This window comes from Schistocerca serialis, chromosome 3 (assembly GCF_023864345.2).
Source record: "Schistocerca serialis cubense isolate TAMUIC-IGC-003099 chromosome 3, iqSchSeri2.2, whole genome shotgun sequence".
Taxonomy (NCBI): Eukaryota; Metazoa; Arthropoda; class Insecta; order Orthoptera; family Acrididae; genus Schistocerca; species Schistocerca serialis.
This window is the reverse complement of record NC_064640.1, coordinates 791,517,071-791,524,466: the sequence shown is the minus strand read 5'-3', so window position 1 is coordinate 791,524,466 and position 7,396 is coordinate 791,517,071.

The window sequence follows — 7,396 nt, the reverse complement described above, 5'->3', positions numbered from 1 at the left end:
AGTATGCAAACTCCAATGAACTGATCTAAACGATATACTGTGTGTTAACACGAGATTAAAACGTTGTTACTTGATGTGGTTCTTCTAGCGGCGGAAAGTTACACAAGATAGTCGCCTGACACAGGGATACGCACTAACATTTACATTAAATCAAAAACTTGGTGTAATTTGTAACCACTGGTCTACACAGTAAAATACATAGTTATAAATCTCTTCTTAGAAGAAGTACGTGAAAAAAACACAAAACAACCTAAATTGTGCATCTTCATGTTTTCACGGCGTAAAGACTTCCATAAAATTTCGAGCGTGCAGCCGCATAAATTACCTTGTTCTTCTAATGTTTCGGCTGAATACCGCCCAGCGATCTTCGGAGTGAGCGGCGGTGACTAACGGTCCAGCACTTGCTCCGTCATTTTAACTCTGGCCGCATACGCAGTGGTTCGGTCCTCGAGTTTAAAAGGACGAAGCAAGCGCTGGAGCGTCAGTCACCTCGGCTCACTCTGAAGATGGCTGGACGTTATTCAGCCAAAATATTAGAAGAATAATCTGAATTTATGCGACTGCACGCCCGAAATTTTATGGAATAACCTAAATTACTCTACATCAGACTAACAGTACTACTGCAGGCGCATCCTCTCGCCTCTGCCTGTGATATTTGGTTTGTGGGGCGCTCAATGGAGTGGTTATCAGCGTTACTACAAATTTCCAGTCTTTTCACAGTCCAGTCACGCCACTTTTACTGAATTATGATGAGGAAAACACAAACGCCGAGTCGGAGGGCAGAGAAAATCTCTCACCCGGCCGGGAATTGAACCTGGGACCCTGAGACCCAGATGCAGCAACGCTAGCCACTAGATCACTAGCTGCGGCCTCTCGCCTCTGCCACTGTCACACATTAAACTACAACTATCGATGTAACAAATATCTTACATCATCAAATTTCGTGACTATCTACAGGAAATATCTAAAACAGAAAAGCGTAACTTTAAAGGAAAAGGTACGAGGCATTTCTACGTTGCCAACACGCAGAAATGTAGTTATTTAATTATCTCTGAACCGCATTAAACGCGTTGAAACATTAAGTGTAACTGTGGTTGGAAAAAGGATGTCGAGTAAGGTCTGGAGGCGAGATAAAAAACATTGGTTTTAAATAAGAACGAATATAAGGAATATGAGAGGAAAAATTTCGGTTCTGAAGAGGAAATATATTTAGTTTTGAAGAGGGTAAATTTTAGTTTTAGCGGAAGTATTTTAGTTTTATGAAGACGATAATTTTCCTTTTTAGTTACTTTTCCTGGTGAAAGATTCCAAAGCGATTAATGGTGGGAAGAAATGGCCTGACAGCATGCTCTATTGAAAATCAAAACTGGCGCGTTTTGTCCCTTTTCTTGTGAACTTTCTCTGATAAATATAATAAATAAAGGACGTAATCATGAAATCCAATTGTTGATAACTTTACTTAAACCTTTTTACTGCGTCAGTCACTAACTCATTTTTCAAGTACGCATTTAGATGGCTCACCCTATCATCTTCAGGAGGAGAATTGCGTAATAAGATTTCACGTGCTACTGAAGAGCCCAGGAGACTAAGAACAAGGCAGATTATGTTGTGTCGTTTTCTGATGATATTTAGTTTCCAGAAACGATGATGTCAATGTTGAAAAGAATGCATTTGTAAGAGTAAAGTGTACTTAAAAGAAAACGTAAGCAGAGTGCATGTGCTCTTCATTGCACATTCGTCTACACTGGCGCTTCAAAGACGTTTTACACGTCTGAGATGTATTTGCTTACACTGAATACAAAGATAATTGAAATTTGCAGTTGGTGGAACATGACTATTATTTTAATATATTTTTCTTGTATTTCAAAAATGTGGATGAACTGTAACAGAATCTGGAAGCGTGCATAATTATGAAAGTCATCAATGGCAAGAGCAAAATTAATTTAATTTAAAGAGTTAATGAGTTGTTACTGAATTTAAACTTACTCGTTATTTGCCTGCTTACTATGGATTTATAACTTAGATCTAGACAACTGCAGATCCTACGTTGGAGGTGCTAGCTTTTCAGACTTTACATGAGTGTATTAACAAACAGTTTTCTTATTGTCCCATGTTCATATTATATTTCTTTAGTTTTTTCTTGTATTAAAAATGTGGATATAAGCAGGTCATACGTACATAATGTGGGTTCATTCCACATCTGCGACTACATCTACATGGCTACTCTGTAAATGACAATCAAGTGCAGGCAATGGGCTCATGGAACCACCCTCACAATAATTCTAATAATCCTACACTAATCCACTCTCGAAGAAAGTGCGGAAAAAGCGAACACCTATATCATTTCGTACGAGATATGATTTCCCTTATTTTATTATGATGATAGTTTTTTCCTATGCAGGTCGGCGTCAACTAAATATTTTCGCATTCGATGGAGAAAGTTGGTGATCGACACTTCATACGAAGATCTCGCTACAACAAGAAACGCCTTTGTTTTAATGATGGCCACCCCAAATACTGTATTATCTCAGTGACATTCCCCCCCTCTCCCCCAATATTTCTCGATGATAACAAAAGTGCTGCTCTTCTTTGAACTTTCTCCGTTCATCCAATCTGGTAAGGCTCCCACACTACATAGCAGTACTTCCAAAGACGACGGACAATCGTAGCGTAGGCATTCTCCTGATTCGATCTGTTGCATCTTCTAAGTGTTCTGTCAATAAATCGTAGTCTTTGGGTCGCCCTCGCCACAACATTTTCTATGTGTTCTTTCCAATTTTAGGTCGTTCGTAATAGTAATTCCTAGGTATTTAGTTGAATTTACGGCCTTAAAATTTTACTGATTTATCGTGTAACCGAAGCTTAACGAATTCCTTTTAGCACTCATGAGGATGTCCTCACATTTTTCATTATTTGGGGTCAACTTCCAGTTTTCGCACCATAGAGATATATTTTATAAATCGTTTTAAATTGGTTTTCATCTTCTGACGACTTAACTACATGAGAAACAAAAGCATCATTTGCAAAAAAACCTACGACAGCTGCTCAGATTGTCTCCTAAATCGTTGATATAGATAAGGGACAGCAGAGGGGCGATTATACTACTTTGGGGAACGCCAGAAATGACTCTTGTTTTACTCGATGACTTTCCGTCAGTTACTAGGAACTGTGTTCTCTCCGCCAGGAAATCACGAATCCAGGCGATATTCCTTAAGCACACAATTTTATTACAAACCGCTTGGAGGTAAAGTGTCAGAAGCCTTCTGGAAATATAGAAATACGGAATCAATTTGAAATCCCTTGTCAATAGTACTCAACACTTCGTGTGAGTGAAGGACTCGCTGTATATCACAAAAACGATGTTTTCTAAATCCGTTCTGACTTTGTATGAATAGACCGTTGTCCTCGACGTAATTCATAATGTTCGCATACAATATATGTTACAAAATTCTGTTGCATATTGACGTTAATAATATGGGCCTGTAATTTAGTGGATTACTCCTATTGCCTTTCTTGAATATTGGTGTGATCTGTTCAACTTTCCTGTCCTTGCGTACTGATCTTTCGTCGAGCTAACAGTTGTACGTGAATGTTAAATATTGTGCTATTGCATCAGCATACTCTGAAAAGAACCTAACTGGTATACAGTGTGGACCGGAAGTTGTTAAGTGATTCATGTTGCTTCACTACCCCGATGATGACTACTTCAAAGCTACTTCCGTTAACATGTGTTCTTGATTCGAATTTTTGAATGTTACCTTCGTCTTCTGTGGTGAAGGAATTTCGGAAGGCTGTGTTTAGTAACTCTGCTTTAGTAGCACTGTCACCGACAGTATTTCCATCGGTATTGCGCAAAGAAAGCATTGATTAAAACAGGCCATACATTGATACTGGGTGGAACTCATTGGTATATGAATGGAAGACGTTAAATAAATTTCTGTTAATTGAAATATATCGCAATTTATGAAAATGCTTCAAGTACTTTGTCGAAACTCTTGAAAAAGTTGTTCATTATTGTCATTGGGCATATTTCCCTCAAGTTTCTTTCTGTAGGTATAGTTTTTTAGTTCTTCGTGTACAGACAACTTGTGTCCTATGTTCACTGTGTGTACTGTCTTAAGGTTGTTTTGTACACTGTCGAATAGATTTCCTACCCCCAGGGGGTCCACAACTTTTTTGTGGATACATGCGTAGCGAGCACGGGACCCCGAGCTAATGTGGCCCTCCTTCCTTTCCGGGCTGCATACCCTCCATTTCCGCATCCTTCCCCGTCCCCCATCTTGGCCCCCCCCCCTCACCTCTGGCTCTTTCCTTCCCTTTCTCCCACTCTGGGAGTATGGTTTGTGCCTACGTCCGGAGACGGACGCTTGTAAATGTACCGCATTCTTCGCCTACCTTGCTTGTATGTCTTCATCCTTCCTTTGTCCTTCTCTTTTCCTTATCTCTTCTCTTTACCATTTTCTCCGCTGCGGCGTTTGAGACCTCTCTTCTTTCCTTTCCCTTTCTCTTTCTTCCTGCATGTGCGTGTCTGAACGCCGACCCACGCACTTCCAGGCGTAGCCGGTGACGGGGTAACGCGTAATTCCCCGCCCCGGGTAGACAGGTAGGACATGTACGTACCCCCTGGTAACGGCCGTTTGTCAGGAGGTGTGACCTGAGGTGTGAACAATCACCTAACGCAGGAGTGCCCTCAGAGAGGGCCCCCACAAGGGAGGAGCGCGCCATCGGAGACGCCGGTAATCATGGGGGATTCTTCCGCAATGGTTTCCTCACCTTCCACTATGTCTGCTCACAAACGTAAGTTCACTGAGTCTCAGCCACAGTCAGTTCTTCCATCGTTGCCACAGTTCCTTGTTGTTTCTCGGTCTGACGAAGGTCACGACTTCTCCACGGTCAACCCTTTCATTATTCAGAAAGGTGTCGACGCAATTGCAGGTCCTGTAAAGTCTTGTTCCAGATTACGGAATTGCACCCTGTTGTTAGAAACAGTCAGTGCCCTCCAGGCACACAAATAGCTGCGTACCTCACTACTACACACCTTCCCTGTCCGGGTGGAACCGCACCGTACTTTAAATTCCTCGCGCGGAGTCGTTTATACACGCTCCCTCGATGGATTGTCTGACGAAGAAATTCAGCACTACCTGTCTGACCAGGGCGTAACGGCTGTTCATAGGGTTATGAAAAGGGTTGACACGAACATCATTCCAACCCGCACTGTCTTCTTGACATTTGACAAAGTTCAACTCCCATCGAAAATCAAAGCAGGCTATGAGATAATTTCCGTTCGCCCTTACGTCCCAAATCCTACGCGTTGCTATCGGTGTCAGCGGTTCAATCACACCAGCCAGTCCTGTTCCAATCCGGCCAAATGTGTTACGTGTGGCAAGGATGCCCATGAGGGTGCTTGTCCACCTCCATCCCCTCGCTGCATCAACTGTATGGGTGACCATGCTGCTTCCTCCCGAGATTGTCCCATTTTTAAGGACGAAAAGCTCATCCAAGAAATTAGAGTAAAGGAAAAGGTGTCGACCTTTGCTGCTCGAAAATTATTCGCCAGTCGACAGCCCACCGTGCCTCAGAACGGAAAATACAGCACTGTCCTTGCTTCTCCTCGGCCAACAAAGGAGGCGGCCACGCAGACTTGCGACCTCACCTTTTGTGCCACGGTCGTCAGATCGGCCAGCGCAAAGATCGCCCGTTCAACCTCACCACTTTCGCCTGCCCACTCTCTGGCTCACCCTTCGTCGAGTTCTGCTAAATCTCGAGCCCAAAAGTCAGACACCAAGACTTCGAAAAAAGATCATACTCGTGAAGAGTTTTTACGAACCCCAACTTCACAACCATCGGTTCCTCCTTCCTCTAAACATCATACTTCCAAGAAGGCTACAAAGAAACCCAGTTCCTCTCCTTCTCCGCCAAGGCGTGTCTCATCTACAGCACCACCTGGCGGAAATCGCCCTCGGCCGTCCTCTGTGTCGCCGAGGCGCACTGCTGGCGGCCGCTCAACCGGCCGATCGCTGGTGGCAGGAGCTGCTCCTGACCAACCTATGGATCAGGACCTTCTGCCTTCGGCTGAATGCCATTCCATGCTGTCGGTCGCAAGCTCTGAGCAGTCGTTGAGTTGACAGCGACCTTGGTCACATTCCTCCAATTTCTATTCACCCTATGTCCATTATCCACTGGAATATCCGCGGCATTCGAGTCAATCGGGATGAATTGTCGGTCCTCATACGATCCTACTCGCCCGTCATCTTCTGTTTTCAGGAAACAAAGCTGCATCCCCATGACCGCTTTGTTCTCCCTCATTTTCAGTCCATCCGATATGATCTCCCCTCTGTTGAAGGCACTCCAGCACATGGAGGACTCATGATTCTTCTCCATGAAACTCTCCATTATCACCCAATCCTTTTAAACACTTCCTTCCAAGCTGTCGCCGTCCGTCTTTCCCTTTCCGGATACACGTTCTCTCTTTGTACTGTATACATTCCATCGTCCACACCAATGGCACGAGCTGATATCCTTCATCTTCTTGGTCAGCTTCCACCCCCATATTTGCTGGTTGGGGACTTCAATGCCCACCACCCGCTTTGGGGATCTCCACATCCTTGTCCACGTGGCTCACTATTGATAGACGTCTTCCACCAAGCAGATCTAGTTTGCCTCAACACTGGGGTCCCTACATTTTTGTCTGCCTCCACGACAAATTTATCTCATTTGGACCTTGCGGTCGGTACTGTTCCGCTAGCTCGGCGCTTCGAATGGTTCGCCCTTGATGATACACACTCGAGTGACCACTTTCCATGTGTCCTTAGACTGCAGCCTCAACTGCCCTACATGCGCCCGCGACGCTGGAAGTTTGCCCAAGCCGACTGGACACTTTTTTCGTCTCTAGCGACTTTCGATGACCGTCACTTTCCCAGCGTCGACGATGAGGTCACACATATTACCGACGTTATTCTCACAGCTGCGGAACATTCAATACCACGCACCTCCGAATTGCCCCGGCGCCCCCCAGTTCCTTGGTGGAACGAGGCATGCCGTGATGCCATACGTGAGCGGCGACGTGCTCTCCGCGTTTTCCGCCACCATCCTACTTTGGCCAACTGTATCCGCTATAAGCAGTTCCGAGCGCGATGCCGTCGTGTCATCCGCGATAGCAAGAAGGCAAGCTGTAAATTCTTTATTAGCTCATTTAACACCTTCACTCCCTCCTCGGAAGTTTGGAGTCGGCTTCGACGGTTCTCAGGCGCGCCTAGTTTCTCCCCGGTCTCTGGGCTCACTGTCGCGCATGACACATTAGTGGACCCCGTCGCAATTTCTAACTCGTTGGGTCAGCACTTTGCTGAGATTTCGAGCTCTTCAAATTACCCGCCAGCGTTTCTCCCGAAGAAACGTG